Source organism: Haemaphysalis longicornis, unplaced genomic scaffold (genome assembly GCF_048455015.1).
Source record: "Haemaphysalis longicornis isolate Haplotype H1 unplaced genomic scaffold, Haemaphysalis longicornis Haplotype H1 scaffold_1, whole genome shotgun sequence".
Classification (NCBI taxonomy): Eukaryota; Metazoa; Arthropoda; class Arachnida; order Ixodida; family Ixodidae; genus Haemaphysalis; species Haemaphysalis longicornis.
This window is the reverse complement of record NW_027526203.1, coordinates 251,180,101-251,197,238: the sequence shown is the minus strand read 5'-3', so window position 1 is coordinate 251,197,238 and position 17,138 is coordinate 251,180,101. Positions and strand designations below refer to the sequence as shown.

General features: G+C 49.1%; 1 pseudogene; it reads right to left on the bottom strand.

The window, feature by feature from the left end:
- Positions 1-4,351: 4,351 nt before the first annotated feature.
- Positions 4,352-5,113, bottom strand: LOC144169198 (peptidyl-prolyl cis-trans isomerase pseudogene; annotated as a pseudogene).
- Positions 5,114-17,138: the final 12,025 nt, after the last annotated feature.

Genomic DNA, 17,138 nt, shown 5'->3' with positions numbered 1-17,138 from the left:
CAATTCTAACGCGCATGCGATTTTTCGACCTATTTTTCCGGAAAAAAAGTGCGCGTTAAAATTGGGTAATTACGGTAATTATTTAGCATCCCAGAAGCATCTTTCCTGGCCAAATGAAAAGAATGCGCGCATGGCGAGAAGCGCGCATAAGGTCTTCAACCCTGCAATAGCGGGTATACGTTTTCCTTTTTCATTCGGGTTTGGTGTTTAACGTATTTATTTATTTATTTATTTATTTATTTATTTATTTATTTATTTATTTATTTATTTGTACAGCAGACCACTATAGCTATTTAGGCCCAGACAAGAGGGGCAGCAAAACAAAACAAAACGACTAGACTGGCATCATTTCAGACAAAGCAGGAAGCACATGAAATACAGTGTGTTGCGACGGTAATTGGAACACTTTAAAAAATTTTCCTGAGCGAACCGCTGCTCTGATCGTGCTCAAACTTGCTACGAAGGTCGCAATTTGTGGTCTATTTTGTTTGATACGGGAACAACGATGGTACTTACCTGTTTATCCTGAAAATAAATAAAAACGATTTTCGCCTATGGGAAAATGGCGGCGATTTGGACGTGAGAGCCCGAAAACCGGGTTTTCTGATCGTCTGCTAGCTCATTTCTAGGTGCATTTTCTGATCGTCTGCTGCACCATTTGGCTCCGTACGTGAATCCCAAACCTGCGTTTCTCTGTGCAGGTGGTTCCGTCGTTCCAACATCAACTTGCGCTGGCTCGCACGTGCAAATCAGCCGCAATTTTCCCGTAGGCGAAAATTGTTTTTATTTATTTTCAGAATACACAGGTAAGTACCATCACTGTTCCCGGTATCAAACAAAATAGACCACAAATTGCGACCTTCGTGGCAGGTTTGAGCGCGAACAGAGCGGCGGCGCGGTCAGGAAAATTTTTTAAAGTGTTCCAATTATCGTCGCAACACCCTGTACATCAGAATAAACCGAAGTACGTCATTTCCATAAACATTATCATGCTTGCATAGTAGCGTCGGTTTCTGAAGCACGCGCTACACGGGCGTCAATTGTAACGGTGTCAATAGTTGCTTCGCGACCACCGCGATGAATACCCATGTATCGAAATTCGACACGAATCGTCAGATTAGGGGCGGTATTGTCGTATTTTGTCCGTCTTGTGTCCGTTCCAAAAGTGTCCGTTTTGAACAAGCTCTGATTGGCTAAAAGGGAACACCCGAATGTGCCGCCATGCAAGCACAGCGGAGCTATGAGCCGCGGCTTCTCGGAGCAGTCGATTTGGCGCAGACGATTTTTTTCCCCCCAGATTTGCTGACGACGTTGCCTTGCTAAGTAACTCGGGGGACGAATTGCAAAGCATGGTTTCTGCACTTGGCGAACGGAGTAGAACCGTGGGCATGAAAATTAATATGCAGAAAACTAAAGTAATGATCAATAACCTCGGGACAGCACAGCAGTTTGAGATAGGTGGCGAGGCAGTGGAAGTGGTAAACGAATATATCTACTTAGGCCAAGTTGTGACCCCAGATCCCAACCATGAGGCAGAGATAATTAAAAGGATCAGAATGGGGTGGGGAGCATATGGCAGACATTCTCAGATAATGAATAGCAGCCTACCATTGTCGCTGAAGAAGAAAGTGTATGACAGCTGCATCTTACCGGTACTCACCTACGGGGCAGAAAATTGGAGGCTGACGAAGCGGGTTCAACTTAAATTGAGAATGACTCAGCGGGCAATGGAGCGGAAAATGATAGGTGTAACATTAAGGGACAAGAAGAGAGGGGAGTGGGTCAGGGAGCAAACTGGTGTTAAAGACATATTAGTAGAAATTAAGAAGAAGAAATGGACGTGGGCAGGGCATGTAATGCGAAGGCAAGATAACCGCTGGTCATTGAGGGTAACAGAGTGGATCCCTAGAGAAGGCAAGCGTTGCAGGGGGCGGCAGAAAGTTGGGCAGATGAGATCAAGAAGTTTGCGGGGATAAATTGGTCACAGTTGGCACAGGACCGAGGTAATTGGAGAATAATGGGAGAGGCCTTTGCCCTGCAGTGGGCGTAGATAGGCTGGTGATGATGATGATGATGATTTTTTTTTCGCGTTGTTGCTGGCTCGCTGGCGGAACAATAAACACATAAAAGATAGTTTAAAGTAGGTTTAGTAGTTTAAAATGTGTTTACAAGAACAGTTGCGCAAAAGTCAACCTAAAGCCTACCTACAACTAATAAAGCAGACGCAAAACGGACGTTTTAAAACGGACAAACACGAAAATACCGCACCAGCTGTTTGTCGCTGAACTGAGAAAATTGAGCCAAATGCCTGGCGCTGCAAGTTTGAATTTGTAAAATCGCGATCGGATATGCGGCGGGATCGCGTCTCGCTGCCGACGGCTCGTTTCGACGAGCGGCGTGCCGCGCCCTCCCGTTTGACTTCGGGGCCGCAGCGCGCGGCAGCCACCGGCGTCCTGGAAGCAGACGACGCGCATCCGTTGCTATTAACAATGGGGCGCATGCGCAGAGAGCAGTGGGGGTGAGATCAAGTGCGAAAAATTGGCCGCGTATCTGCTCCTTTCGTTGCAAATGCCGTCAAAAGACGACAGTCTTTATCGTCTTTTGCGAAGTATATGCCTCCCTTCGCTTTCCCGCTCACCTCTCATGTTGTTCCTCTTGCGTCGCGCTCCTCCCAAGTTAAAGACGCCAAAGGTTCGCTTGAATCATTTTAAACTTCCCGCGTTCCTATGCTCCAAACCGGGTGTCTCGATGCGAACGCTGCCGTACGGCGAAGACGCGCGTTAATCGAGGCGCCCTACTTCAACGTTTTTAGAACCGCGTTTCCCTACTCCACGTGCGTTGCAAGCAGAACGTGGAACCTATCTAGTGGAACCTTGCGTAACTGTTGCCGGTTGATTTCTTAAAATGGCGCCAGAAGCTATAGTGGCGCGGGCGACAGCAGGCGACGGCGGAGTGAATTCTTTTTCTGCAGTTGATGAAGTATTTAATTTCGCGAAAGTCAAGAATGTATGATTTTTTATAAAGGAACACTGCAAATTTCACTCCTGTATTGATTTGTTGTCTCATATTTGCGCAATTTCTTGTTCTTCTTCAACAATGTTGACAAGTATGAACATTACACCGGACATAGACGGGTATATTTAGCTGTGACTATATAAGACTATTGCGCAAGCATTGTTTTGCTTTGGCCGGGTGGCTGAATCGAGTCACAGACAGACAGACGGACAGACAGACATACAGACAGACCAAAATTTCTGGGTTTAAGTAGCCCAGGAAAGACTATCGTCTTTAAAATCGCTCCCATTACAAGCAGTGGCTGCTCGTCCGTTTGAAATTTAAATTGAAGGGACAGGGGCCTCCTGGTGGTTTACAAGCTACATCCACAAACCAGTAAACTAAAAAAAAAAAAGAAAGAATACTGATGATAAGAATGCAAAATTACTGTTTCAAGTGTAAGATAAAATGAAATAAATTGCTTATTTACATACAACTGCCGAGCGTTGCGGGGACGCTCGGTGCTCGCCGCGAGGCATACGCTCACGAGCGCTTGGCCTTTTGTTGGTATTTTTCCCTGCAACGCGAACTTACGGCTTGTAAAACAGCTCCGCTGTGTAAAAAATATTAGCGCAGCTTGCCCTAGTGGCTCTATACTAGTGGTGCAAGGCTGGAAAAACAGCAGAGCTCGCGGCCCCTCTACCTTCGTCGTGGCTGTTGCACTTCACATGAGTTTCCGAACTTGCCGCTCAAAGTTCTCCATGACTGGCAGGCCCGGATCGTTTTGTGACTCTTGTCCGCAGGCTTTCACATCTCTTCCAAAGTGGACTGCGTTAGCACGTGCTAGAACCAGCGGCAAGCGGATTCATGAACTGGGCGTTTGTAGCGCGAATTCGGCGTCTGTGCTCCCCACTTCAGGTGCGAACGCACGTGAACAAGCGAGTAGAAGGGCACGCGAGATCACGCCCCGAACGCTGGGCAAAGTGTTCTCGAAGGTTGAGCTGGCCGACGCCCCGCGCCCCTCACGAGGCACACGCTGACTTGCGCTCGGTATTTTTTCTCTATTTTTTTGCGAGCTCCTCACGAGGCGCAAGTCCACGAGCAAGAATTGACGACGCATGGCGCGCCTCACGAGGCGCACGTTCACGTGCGCTCGGCTGGGCTGACTTTTCTGCTATCGCTCGAAGGCGGAACTAAAAGCTTAAACAGCTCTGCTGTTAAAACGCAACATACCAACAAATGTGCGACAAAAACAGTAAAGCCACAAAAAAAGTCAACAGCGCAAGTGAAAGGAAAAGAAAATAGAAACACATCTCATGAACAAACGTTTAATGGTAATTAAGATTACTAAATACATATAACAACAACAACAAAAAACCTATAGGAAGCCACAAGCTCAATTCCGCAGGGAACAAGAAATGTCTGCCGGAATTAGCTGCAGAGGCAGAGTTTTGCAGTTCTGCAGTGTAGTCGCTCCCACTCACAGCTGCCCGCAGTCTTTGATGACGATCTTCTTGAGCGTCTTGCCGGACAACGAGCCGTAGTCCTCGATCTTCTTCAAGACGTCCATGCCTTCGACGACGTTGCCGAAGACCACGTGCGTGCCGTCCAGCCAGTTGGTCTTGATCAGTGTGATAAAAAACTGCGAGCCGTTGGTGTTGGCTCCGGTGTTCGCCATGGACAGGACTCCAGGGCCCACGTGCTCCAGCTGGAAGTTTTCGTCCTCGAACTTGTCACCGTAGATGGACTTGCCTCCGGTCCCGTTGTGGTCCGTGAAGTCCCCGCCCTGGCACACGAACAGTGGGACGATCCTGTGGAAGCTGGAGCCCTTGTAGCCAAAGCCCTTCTCCCCCGTGCACAGAGCTCGGAAGTTCTCCGCCGTTTTGGGCACCACGTCGGCGCGCAACGTCATCACCATGCGACCCAGCGGCTCGCCGTCGGCCTCGACGTCGAAGAAGACCTTGGGGTTTCCCATCGTTGCCTCCGGTCTGTCAAGCCTACCTCGCTAATTCAGTTGCGCGTTGGGCTGCTAGAGGCGGCGAGATAGGGTGACCTGGAACGCCGCGTTCGATGGCTGCTGCTCGCTCTCTGCGCAATGGCCGAACCCTAGGCGCGAGGGCTCGTGCCACAAGGCAGCGCGAGGTGGGGCGTCGTTGTCTTCGTCGCCTGCTACAAAAGCGCCACAGCGAGAGAAAAAAGAAAACGAAAAATCTTGCACGTTGACTCCTTACTGTTCGCTTCAATGCATGTGAGTTATTGTATAAGCCCTGTGTATCATTTGTTACCGTTTTTCGGCCAATGCTGAACGAAATAAACCTTAGCTGCTGCCGTTGAGCGCGCCTCACGCAGCCGAAACGAGAACTCCGCGACGACGCTTTATCGCCTCCTCCTCTATCCCGTAAATTACAACAACAAGGCGGCAAGAAATTGTTGTCGTCGTTAACTTTCATTTACTTGGATGACGCTGGGCAATGTCGGGGGAGGGTGAGGGTGAGAGGGATAGAACGGTTATGTCTGGGTGGTAACCTTCCAACGTGGAGGACGTTGCCGCAGGTGGCGAGGGTAATACGCAGGTTTATTACAGAGTGGTGCAAAGACGTCAGGTTACGCCTTGGTGAAGTTTGGGTCTACGGTAAAGGGGAGCGGTAATGGGGACTGCGAAGATATACAGTCGAACACGGATATATCGAACACGGGTATATCGAATTATTGTCTATATCGTACTAAAAAATTATCCCTTTGAAAATTCTGTGTAAAAGTATAGGAATTCGTACGTTTATATCGAACCGTATTTTTCCCTACATTGGGTATATCGAACGCCGCGCGAGCTGGAAGGTGCTTTTCGGCGGTCGCTGCACCCCCGATTGAGATTGAGGAGGATGTGGGGGAATGCGCGGGCATGGCGAAGACTGGCTCGCTGAACTAATTCCCCCTACCGGAACGAATTTGCGCTTGCCCAGTCGGGCCCCGCTACCAGCCGCCGTAGCGTTAGCGGACGGAGCCCGGTATGCTAAATCTCTCTAGGCACACTAGTCCGAACGCTCGGAAAATGTGACAGTGCGAGGTAGGGATGCCCCGACTGCGCACGTCTTTTTTTTTTTTTTTTTTTTTTTCGGCTGCGTACGTTCCTCGACTTGCCGAAAAAGAGATTTTTTTTTTCTCTCTCTCTCGGTCTGTCTTCCCCCGATGTCGTTTCGGGAAAGGGAAGAGGGAAAGAAAGCGCTGGCGGCCTCCTCCTTGTTTTGCATTTTGCTGCTGTTGGTGCTGTTTGGCGAGTTGTCCCGCACCTTTCGGAGATCACTGTTTCTCTCGGAGATGACCATCGCGAGCGCTTTGTTGGAGTCCGTTCAGAGAGCCTTGGAATTGGAACTGTTACCTTCAAAGTTATTGTGGTACGTGTTCGCTGTTCTTTTGCGTGCGTCTTGTGCATGGTGTGCGAAGGGGCAACGTACTGCTGGAATTTTCTAGTTGTGCAGCCTCGATAAGATAGAGACCAGCGTCTTTTATGTCATTTCCTGGACGAAGAAGCAGGCCAAGACCAGCGATTTTGTCTCACGGAAATAAAGCGTCCTGTTGCGTCGTGAGTGCGGAATTAGTTGTCATTCTTGAATGCGACGATCGGTAAGTGATCGTCCGCCATAGGTGAGGTCTCTGAGCGCATATTTTTTATATCGAATTTTTCATATATCGAACTAATTCGCGATCCCCTTGGAGTTCGATATATCCGTGTTCGACTGTATAATAATAATAAGGTTAGAGGAAGTGCTGGAGGGCTGAAGTCTCGAGGAAGTTCGTAGGGGGAAAAGCAGACGCCGTTTAAAGCTTTGTTTCGGAGGGCTTGAATGAGGCCTATCGGCTTAGAGTTTCTTTGCTTTTGAAGGCTTTTTTTACACTTGGTAATGTCGTTATTACAGTGTCATTATTGACTGAGCACCGTGAACACTTTGTATCATTTAGAATACTGTATCTTGTGGCGCGGAAATGCAGTGTCCTTGGCGACCCAGTTCGAATCCTATGGATGGTACTGTGCCATTTTCTGGGCCGATGGCGAGGATAATCCGCCAGTTTCATACCCAGAACCGCGCGTAACTGGGACTTCCTTTCTATTTTGAGGCGCATGTAGAATTCGAGGGGTAGATTTGAATCACGTCACCAATCTGCATTTTTGTGGCCCTTAACAGTCGAATCTTCTGAGATTTCGATAACGGCGCAATAGCAGGAGGAACTTCTGGGGGATGTCCATGATCGGATGAGGCTGGAGCCGCCCGCGTGGTTTATTTTGCACAGTTTATGGTTTCCTTGTGGCTTCTTGCGCAAGTGCGTGACCCTCGTCATTACCTGAGGTTTCCGCGCTAGCCTGGATTCAGACAAGGGTCACGAGACGTCTGTGGGACCCCACCCTGCTGACTCGTTGCCGGATGTCCAGGATAACCTCAGAAGTTTCGCCTGGTCGTTCCGGTCCGCGTAGAACGTTGATCGTGTCAGTGATGATCACCGATTCTGTGAACCACGTTTCTCGCCATTAACGGACCGTTAGCTCAGTCATCTTGGGTGTCATGTTATCGTAAATACGTATCTTGCGGTTTTCACCCCATTCAGGACACACGAGGGCGCACCTGCCCGCCCAGTGACTGGGTAAACCGAGCCATCGGTGAAAACCCCAAAGAGCCATGTTGTAATTCTCATCCAGCCTTTTGAGTGCGACGATGCTTGGTGCGGCTTCCGTTGTTCGACCCTCCAGCCGTGAAGGGCGCACGCAGGGAAGTCTGCTGTCCAAGGTGCTTGCGGGTACTGCTTTCTTGGTTCTGTGGCTCTCGTTTGAGGTGTTGGTCGATTATGCAACATCCCGCTGGCGTCATAGATAGGCAATGCTGCTGCGCTAAATGCCCCTCTAAAGTTATGTCGCCAAAAGGTGTTATGCCAGCCTCTGTATCGAGGTTCCGGCCGGGCGTCTATTAGGCAGGCTGTGGAAATAAGGAAAAAGCCTTAAGTTCCCCATTCTGAGAAAAACCATCAGCGTCGTTGTTCTGCTAGTAGTAGTTGCTGTCTGGTCAAAAAAATGGCCACCACTCTAAAGAGTAAATAAAGGGATGTTTGGCCCTTACACCCTGTGGATATGGTTGGCCAGCGAATCTGAAAAGTGGCGGCCACGGTGTTTTTCAGGTTTATCACGCGGGTACTTTGGAGATCCCCAGGTGGTCAAAATTAATCCGGAGCCCTCCACTACGGCGCGCCTTATAGCTTCGGAACGTTGAATCCCACATTCAATCAGTGTATCACTTTACGCGCCCCTTTGGGCCTGAGTATATCACACTGCTTATTTAAATGTATCCCACGCGGCTTCGAATACCACCATCAATGGAGGGGTGCAATGGGATTACCCTTGGCGTCGCGGGTCTGAACTTCCGTATTGTTGGCGGCACGGCGGCTGTGAGAGCGCGCGGCGCCGGCGAATGTTCCCTCTCTCCCTGCTCCCTCACACTGCATGCTGCGATGTAACGCATGCTGCGTTACGTCACTACCCACGATGCTTCCCTTTTCTCTTGCTCTCTTACACTTGGTACGTGTGTACGCCGCGACGCTGCGACTGTGTACGTACGTCACAAACATGCGTTACGCCGATGTGAAAGGCCAGACATTCCTTTTCCTCTTGCTTCTAACTCCTCTCCAAATCGTTGTTTTTTCGTGCATGTTTATTGGTTCCTACCGGGATGGCCATCCTGGCTACGGACAGACGTTTCGCCTAGGTGTATACAGCTCCGCTTTAAAAAAAAACGTGTGTGATCCTATGGGGTTTGAGCCCGAGTCTCCAGACTGCCAGCACAATTCGTTAAAATTACAGAACTGGAGCTGCACCGGCTATCAGGAATTGAGGGCTCCGCGTACGCCGTAAATTGCGGCAGGCGTGGGAGAGAGTTCGTCTCCTGAAGTAAGAAGGCCCAGGCATGGAGCTTGCCCAGACGGAGTCTTTCACGGAGCTCTCCAATTTTCGTAGAGACCCCGACAGTTTCACTGTACAATATACTGTTGCTGTTGTTTAGCGAAGTTGTGCAGTGTTTAGCGAAGTTGTGAGCAAGTAAGTACAGATACCAATGACTGTAGCTGGTGCACCACAAACTGGAGAAGTTCTTGGAGGGTTAATGCAGAGGAGGCGGGCGGTGAGCGAATGGAATTCGTGGACGGGGTGCTTTGATGATGCTTGGAGAAAAGACGAGGCGGACTTGAAGGGTCTTGGGATGATTGAGGTAAGCGTTGCTGGCGGCGAGTTAATTGAGACTTGCGCTTGGTGAGTTTGGTAATTTCACCATGCAGCAAGGCCAGCTTTTGGTCCAGGGCAACAAGCTCGTCTTCCGTAGGGGATGAAGGAACCTCAGAGACAGGTTGCCGAACGGCGAACAACGTCTCGATATGTTGGCTGCGAGGGAGGCTCTGCGGCTTCCTTCTCCATTGCATCCTCATCCTCCTCCGCCAAGCAATCGAATCGGTTGAATGTCGAGGTTGGGTTTGGCTGAGAACGAGCGCGCCATGCACGAGCACGCGTTGCCTTACTCTTGGTGGGGCAGCCTTTATCGGTGATCTCATGATCATCAGAGCGGCAGAGACCGCACTTGCATTCTGGCTGTTGAGGCGATGCCGTTGCGTCCTCACGGGCATCCGGGGCTGGGAACGGGCAAGACTTGCTCATGTGACCTGGTATAAAACAACAGTAGCAGTGCACTACCCCTGCTTTATATGGACGAGGTCGACGTACAGCCATTGTAGAAAAGGCGGTTTGGGGGATCAAGCGGGCCCCGTAGCGTAACGAGACCAGCGCGTCCGGATCCCATTACCGTACAAGAAGCACTTGATGTGTATCACATTTGTTGTTGTCACGAATGTAGTCCGGGTTCTCGCCGAGGTCTACACCCGCGACGACATAGCGGCGGATGTCGGTGCCTGAAACCAGGTACGCTTGCACTTGTAGAATCGTGTCGGCAGTGAGAGCTATGTGCTGCAGTGAGCATAGCTTTGCCACGGCGTCCAGAGTCGGCACCCACACGGATACCGTGTTTGTTGGTCGATGATAACCATATCCGGTGAATTCATTGGTGCCGAGACAGCTATCTAGCAGCGTCTGCAAAGTCTTTGTGGAAAGATCCAGAATGTTGAAATACTGTCGTGGCTTGATGGCAACTTTGTATCAGGATGAGTGCTGGGCTTGGGGCAAGGAGTTCCGTGGGGTAGAAGTCGTTGCACATATTTCTGCGGGAGTTGGTGACGAACCTATCTCCAGTAAGGATACAGGCTGCTGAGTGTCGCCCAGTGCACAAGCCCGCTTCGCAGCAGGTGGTAGGGTAGCTGCCTCTGGCACACCAGTAGTCTTGTCTGCCGTTCGCTTCGGTGACGTGTCGGCGGGTGGTAACGGGAGCAGAGACGTTACCTCCATCAGTGGCGGAAAGTAGTCACTGGCACCAGCAGTAGCGCCAGTGGTTGCAGATGCACCTGGCAGCTGCATGTTTTGTGTCAGTCGTTCCTGTTCCAGGGCGTCAGATTGGCAGGGCTTTGTCTTGCTCGCAGGCAGCTCAGTGGCAGCTGTGCTAGGCCTAGCGGCCGAGGGTAGGGCTCGGAGCTTGGAGACAACCCCGTGGGGTCATCCTTGAGCTTTCCGCTGTGTCGTATCGGTGCCAGGAGGATGGTAGAGTAGTTAGAACGAGCAGGGATGATGCCAATGATCAATACGGCCTGGTGTTTCGTATTTGATGCAAAGGCACACCTATGTATTGAAGCGCGCGATTATCCCAGGTAATGCCAGCAAATCGGGAGGGTTTCGTTCCTCATTCACCAAACCAAAACCCCTTTGTTTTTTCCTTATTTACAGCCGCTCCAGACGGGTCACAAAACTGCCTGGTCAATTGGAGGGCTTCTTGAACACTTATTTTATCAACACAAAAAATACGCAATGTCATCCGCGTAAGCAAGAACCTTAACTTCGCAGGATAACCAGGAAAAACTCGCACTCTTGGAATTTGCTGAATACTAAAGCACAGGGGTTCGAGGTACAAAGAAAACAACAAGAGTGAATCGCAACTGGCTGATATAGAACGCGGTTGACGACAAGTCGTGTGGTGCACTGTTTGTAATATAGCTGAATGCCTTTATACAATATATCAACTAAATCTACCGCCACCAATAGCGCGAATAGAAAATAGTGAGAAACTCGACCAATTGCCTTTGAAAGGTCGATTTTAGTAATGGCCAGCTGCTCTGCCGAATCACACACTCCAATGTTGAACGAGCAATTGGTATATTTGTTTCAATGCCCCTACCCCAAATACCGCAAGTTTGGTGGCAAGGTCCTACTAAACTAGTCATGACAAGTCGAAGGCGCCTAGACAAAATTTTCGCAATTTTTTTTGTAATCTAGACTGCGGAGAGATATTGGCCGATAGCCTTCTACATATTTCAACTTTTGTTCATCTTGCGTTTTCAGAATTAACACTGTGTGTCCTAAATGAAAGGTAGGCGGAAAAACGTTACGATCCTATGCTGTTGTGAATATGCCTAGCAGAACGGGAGCAAGGATATCAGAGATCCTTTGATAAAACTCTCCTCTTAGTTCATCTGGTTCAGGGGTCTTGTTGGTCTTAAGGTGAGAGATAGAAGCCTTAACTTCCAGTGTAATAGGTCCACAAAGCAGAACGCACTTATCGTCTGCCATAGCTTAGGAAGTCAATGAGATAGGGAACTAAATTCGTGCTCCCGATCCAGAGGACTTGACCCCGCAATTAGTGTGCTGTAATAGTCATGGAAAGCACTAGCAATTTCAGCTGCGTCAGTGTACATTTTAATGACTACCTTTGCAAGTGCATATTCTCGCTCATCCCTAAGCGCACTGCGAGTGTGGTGGCTGCCGAAGAACCAGTCAGTTCTCGACTGAATCAGACCGCCATGGTATTTTTCAATAACATAGTGCTATAATTGTCCTTTGGCAATGCCAATTGCCTCGTTCCCGTACATGAAAACGGTTTAATAACGAGAGGCGAGCACACTCATCTATTGCACAATTCCTTACTTCCTGTTTGAATAAATCCAATTTCTGGCATAAACAGAGACTGGGCGCTTCAAGAATACTATTCAAACAATCTGATACACTTTTACAAAATATTTCATTAGTTAATAAATAGGTAATAACCTTTCACAGATCCCATTGAGGTAGCAGACTACGCTGTCTTGATATCCCTAAGTAAACAGACATCATACAATGTTTACTTAGCAAGATCAAGAGATCGGGCGTACATTATAGTCATAAATACTAGAAATATCTTCTGCAGAATTATATATGCGGTAAAGGCGTGCGTTCGAAATGCAGTGAGAGTGAGTAACGTGCATAGTACTCCATTTTTTCCTGACCGACACCGACGAGACCATTATCATGTACTAAATCAGACAGAGGGGCTGCGCTTTGGTCATAGGCTGCACGTGGTCAAAAATCGAGCCTGCTCACTACAGACAAAATTAAAATCCCCCATGAGGATTTTCCATTGTGTCCGAAGGAAATTTCCAAGCGACATAAAACAGGAGTTTCACTACCGGCAATTCACTGGTGAATAAAGACATATGATCCGCCATTCAACTCCTACTATAACAAGGTGACAACAAATGAAGCGCCCATGGAATCATCTATACTGCATGAGAGACAGGAAAACTCAGTTTTCTTGCATATAAGCAGAAAACATCCTCCAGAGAAGCCTGCAGAGGGACTGACTCATGCGTTGTAATGTTCTAAAAAAGGGTTCTTATGCAGCCACCGTGTTCTGATCACTACAAAGCTTTGTCTACGGGATGGCCGCGATTTCCGCGCTCATCCGTTTAAGGAGGCGCAAAGGTTGGTATTGCCTTCTCCTGTTCCTTAGGCCTTTCATATTAAGTGTGGCCGCGCGCAATTCTGGTACACTTGCCATTCTGTCGGAGCATCTTACGTGACCTTTTCTCCTCCATATAAACTACCTTTGCGGGTGGTCTTGGGTGACAGTGTCTTTCCTGGCTTCTTGAAGCCAGCCAGCGGCACAAGACCGTGCACTAGCCGCCGAAGACATGTCTGGATAATCTAGAGCAGTGGAAGCTTGCTTTTTGCCAGCGCATGGATGGCTTTTCCTCGCCGTCGGCAGGAGCTGGCCTCTTCACCGGTCCAGGGATGCCACCCGAAACATGCCAAGGATGATGACGCTGCCGCCATCGGACAGGCAACGGAACTACTATCACCACCCTCTCCACACGAGACGTCGCTGCTATCATCATGGCTGGCAGGTTAGGGCACCGCAGCATGATCCTCCTCTGAAGCGTCATTCGAAGCCGTCGAATGCGTGTCCAGTTGCTCTTCCCGGTTCTGGTCACTTGACACTGTCGTTGATTGGCCTTTCTGGGAATCATACTGCCGCTCGCGATCAGGTGGTAGAGGGTGTGGCTGCATTTGCTTGTGATCTCCTACTGGAAAAACCATAGGACCATCCTCCCGATATTCCGACTGCACCAACTGGCCAACTTCCCCCGATGCGTCAACGACCTCGGTCACATTCATAACATGAGCAGAACGTCGTCCTCAGTAGTTTATTACTGGCCTTGACGGAGCTTGTATGCGTACGTCATGATGCGCCTTTCTGTGGTATGATCATATCGTCGACACTCGTTGCACTGGGGTGTTCCGCACTGTCGTCGCACGTGCCCAATCCTGCTGCACCGCAAACAAAGATGTGGCCTGCCAGGAATCTGCAGAAGACACTGGCTCCCATAAATGTCCATCATATGTGGCACATCATAGACCGATACACCATCCTTTAGTATAAGGGACATCTACCGAGCTCCAGTCTCTATATGGTCCATTCCCGGATACCGCCACATTTCTCGGGTAATGGATTGAGTTGTTCCAAACGATTCGAGTGCTTTTGTTACTTTACGGTCTTCCATGTTGGGCGGCAACACCAAGTAGCTTCATCTTAACGTTATTTTTGCCCGGGTCAAACACCATACACTGCAGTTCTTTGACGGTGAACTACTTGAGCCGGACTAACTTGGGCTTGGCGGTGCTAGAGACACAAGTAACCATCCACACGTGGCTCATTTGGTATTGCCCTATACACGAGACGTCGCGGAGGTTGATCACGCGAGCCAGCCCTGAAGTCGGGAGCGCGGTATGGCCGTCCTTTCAAATCTGCATGCAGGAAGAGCGGTTCTTCACCGCGTGCGGCTAAATGTCGCTTACACAAGTTATTTTCGATTCAAGATGAAACAGGCCGCTTCCCCCTTCTGCACTCTTTGTGACGTGTGCGAGGACTTGAACCACGAGCAGCTAGAACGTCCCTTTTGGTGTCCTTGGGTCTTCCGCTTTCTAGAGGACTAACTCTAAGTGACGTGCTAGGCCCTTGGTCGAACTCTAAACGAGCATCTCGAGTGACAAAAGCTCTATTGTCTTCCCTGCGAAGCACAGGACTTGATCAGACTCTTTAAACAGGACTCTATTAATGAGCGCATCATCTTCTTCACAGTCATTATCATCATATCTTCATCGATTTCATTTTTCATACATCTGGTGTAGCAAGCTAGGCGCCTTGACCAGGCTAACCTCACCAGTATCATTAAGGACCATTCTCTCTCTCTCTCTCTGTTCAAGACAACGTTACCAGCTAGCAGACGGGGAAGAATGATCTAGTACGTATCCATATCAGTTCCTTTGACGAAGCGGCCAGTGGCCGATGCGCTGTTTCCAGCTAGGAGCGTAAAGAGACACAGCCGCTCGTAACGGCATCTTCTTGTCAGCAGCAGAACAAAAGTTAGTACTTTCTTCGCGCCGCATACCCATCTTCATGGATTGGCCAGGCATGGAGAGGTTTGAGAGGCTAATGTGCCTTCTTCGCAAAATTCACAAAACTGATCGATTGATATCAGGTTTAACGCGCCGACGCTACACAGGCGAGGAGGTGCTCCGTAGCGAAGTGCTCCGGATTAATTTTGACCACCTGGGGATCTTTAACGTGCGGCGAAACCTCGAACACATGGGCGTTTTCGCTTTTCGCCTTCATCGGAAAATCAGCCGCCGCGGCCGCGAAATGAAAAAAGAAATTGAAAAACTATGAATTGAAAAAGCAAAAATTGTAGAATAGTGCGTGCCGCGTAACACCTGAACGTGATGATACGTGAGTAGAACAGAATTACGACAGCTGTGCAGGACCCCGATTCTAGGGAGGCTGTGGTGTGGGGCAGTCTGATTACTGACGTAATCCTCGCTTTAAGACGAAGAAGATAAATTCAAGAGCGCCATCGGCCCTATGCGGCTTCTGTCAGGGGGAGGAGACAGTTCACCATTTCCTAATATCTTGCCGGCGGGTGTCTTCCATGGGAAAACGAGACTTTGAGGATCCCCTCCGGCACCTGCCAAAGTCTCTCCTTGTCGGCTACTAATTTATTATCATTTGGGACATTGGGGCTCGGTTTTTGCTACGGAGATGTTTGTCGCGCCATTCAGTCTTTTATTTCCGAATCAGGTCATTGACCTTGCTAGTAAAACGCATCACCTACACGCTCTTTCCCCGGTACGTTAAAGTAACCATACCATTTTTGTTTTGAATATGCTCGTTGTGTACTGTCACATCAATATTTTATTTTCGTTGGTCCTCCAAATTGTTAACATTACTTGCCCCACAATTTCCTTTTATTTTCACTTAGGTTTAATTCTTAATTTTGTTGTACAAGCAGATCCCAGTCCCACTTTGCAAATGCCAAAGAGTGGGTACGCGCCAGTGTTATCTTGGCTCCAATCAACCAATCAACCAAGCAAGCAGACGCAAGCACGGTGTAGCAGAAAGAAGCGGGTAGAAGTAATTCGCGCCAAAAGACAAAGAAACGAAAGCGAAGAGACGCAAATGCGCATTAGCTGTAAGGAAGACGTTAATAAGTATAGATAGGCTTTTGCCTTCGAAGCACGTAAGGAGACTTAAGAGAGGAATTTTCATTGTCAAAACCTGTCTGTGACGTTCTTGCCGCTGTAGCTGCCGTATTTTGAAGGAATCCATAACGAAGACGAATATATGAAGGAAGCTCTTTCTTTTTAGAAGGCCATCTGCGCTGACAACTGCATTTGTATGCCTTCGGAACGGCGGCAGTAAAACAAGGTGAAAATTGAGGGTCACAAAGCTGAGTTTTAGTATTGTTATAGAGTCGTGGCTGTCGTCGACTGCATGACATTTCAATTACCCTATGTTGAGCAAGGCCAGAGTGAGCTCGTCGTTTTGGTCCATATTTTCGTACGCCACTCTCCAAGCGCGACTTATCGTCTCTATAGCGGATGCTTTGCACGCCGAGCCCGTCGAAGCACTGCCTCTTCCTCGGCCGTGCGAACTATTCGCGGCGGGGCCAGGTGGAGTCAATGATCACCTGCAGCAACTTCGACACTCAAGTGGCGGCTCTTCTACGGTACAGGGCGCATGCGCACGGCGACACGAGGACGGACGAACGAGGGGCGTACGCTATGTCGTGTCTTTCTCGTTCCGAGCAAGTGTGGCCATGATACGGCGAACGATGAAGTTCTTTTGTCGCCAATGTTGGTCAATCTCACTAAGTGGGTAGACCCTTAACTTGACGAACGTCAAGCTAAGTATGCTTAGCTTAGTATGCTTAGCTTGACGAACTCGAGGCACGCGTGCATGAGCGCTCAGCCTTTTCTTGACATTTTTAACTGCGGACGCCGTACTCAAACGATTTGCTCAACAGCTTCGCTGTTAAAAAACGAAAAAAAAAAAATGTTGAAATTTGAAAACAGCTTCGGAGTGCCAGGAGTACTCCTCTTAGCTTTCGGACTGTTTTTTTCCTTTTTTTTGTTTCATTCAGGGACCAATTAAATGGCTCCTGGTTATGGTCCAGCCTTAAAAATCAACCCCCTCTCCCAAAAAAATTCTGGTGGGGGGGGGGGGGGGGGGCTTTTGAGCTTTGTTCTAAAGATTAACATGACCTAGCACTCGGCAGGGAAAGTGGCAATCTGACCATGGTAAATTCTACAGTTGCATTTAAACCTGTGGAACTCTGCATGGTCGGGCCTGTTCTGAGCGTTCACCGCGCCCAGTTCCTGCTTCGGCCATGTGGTAGACGCGGAGCGGCAGCGACCTCGTTTAAGA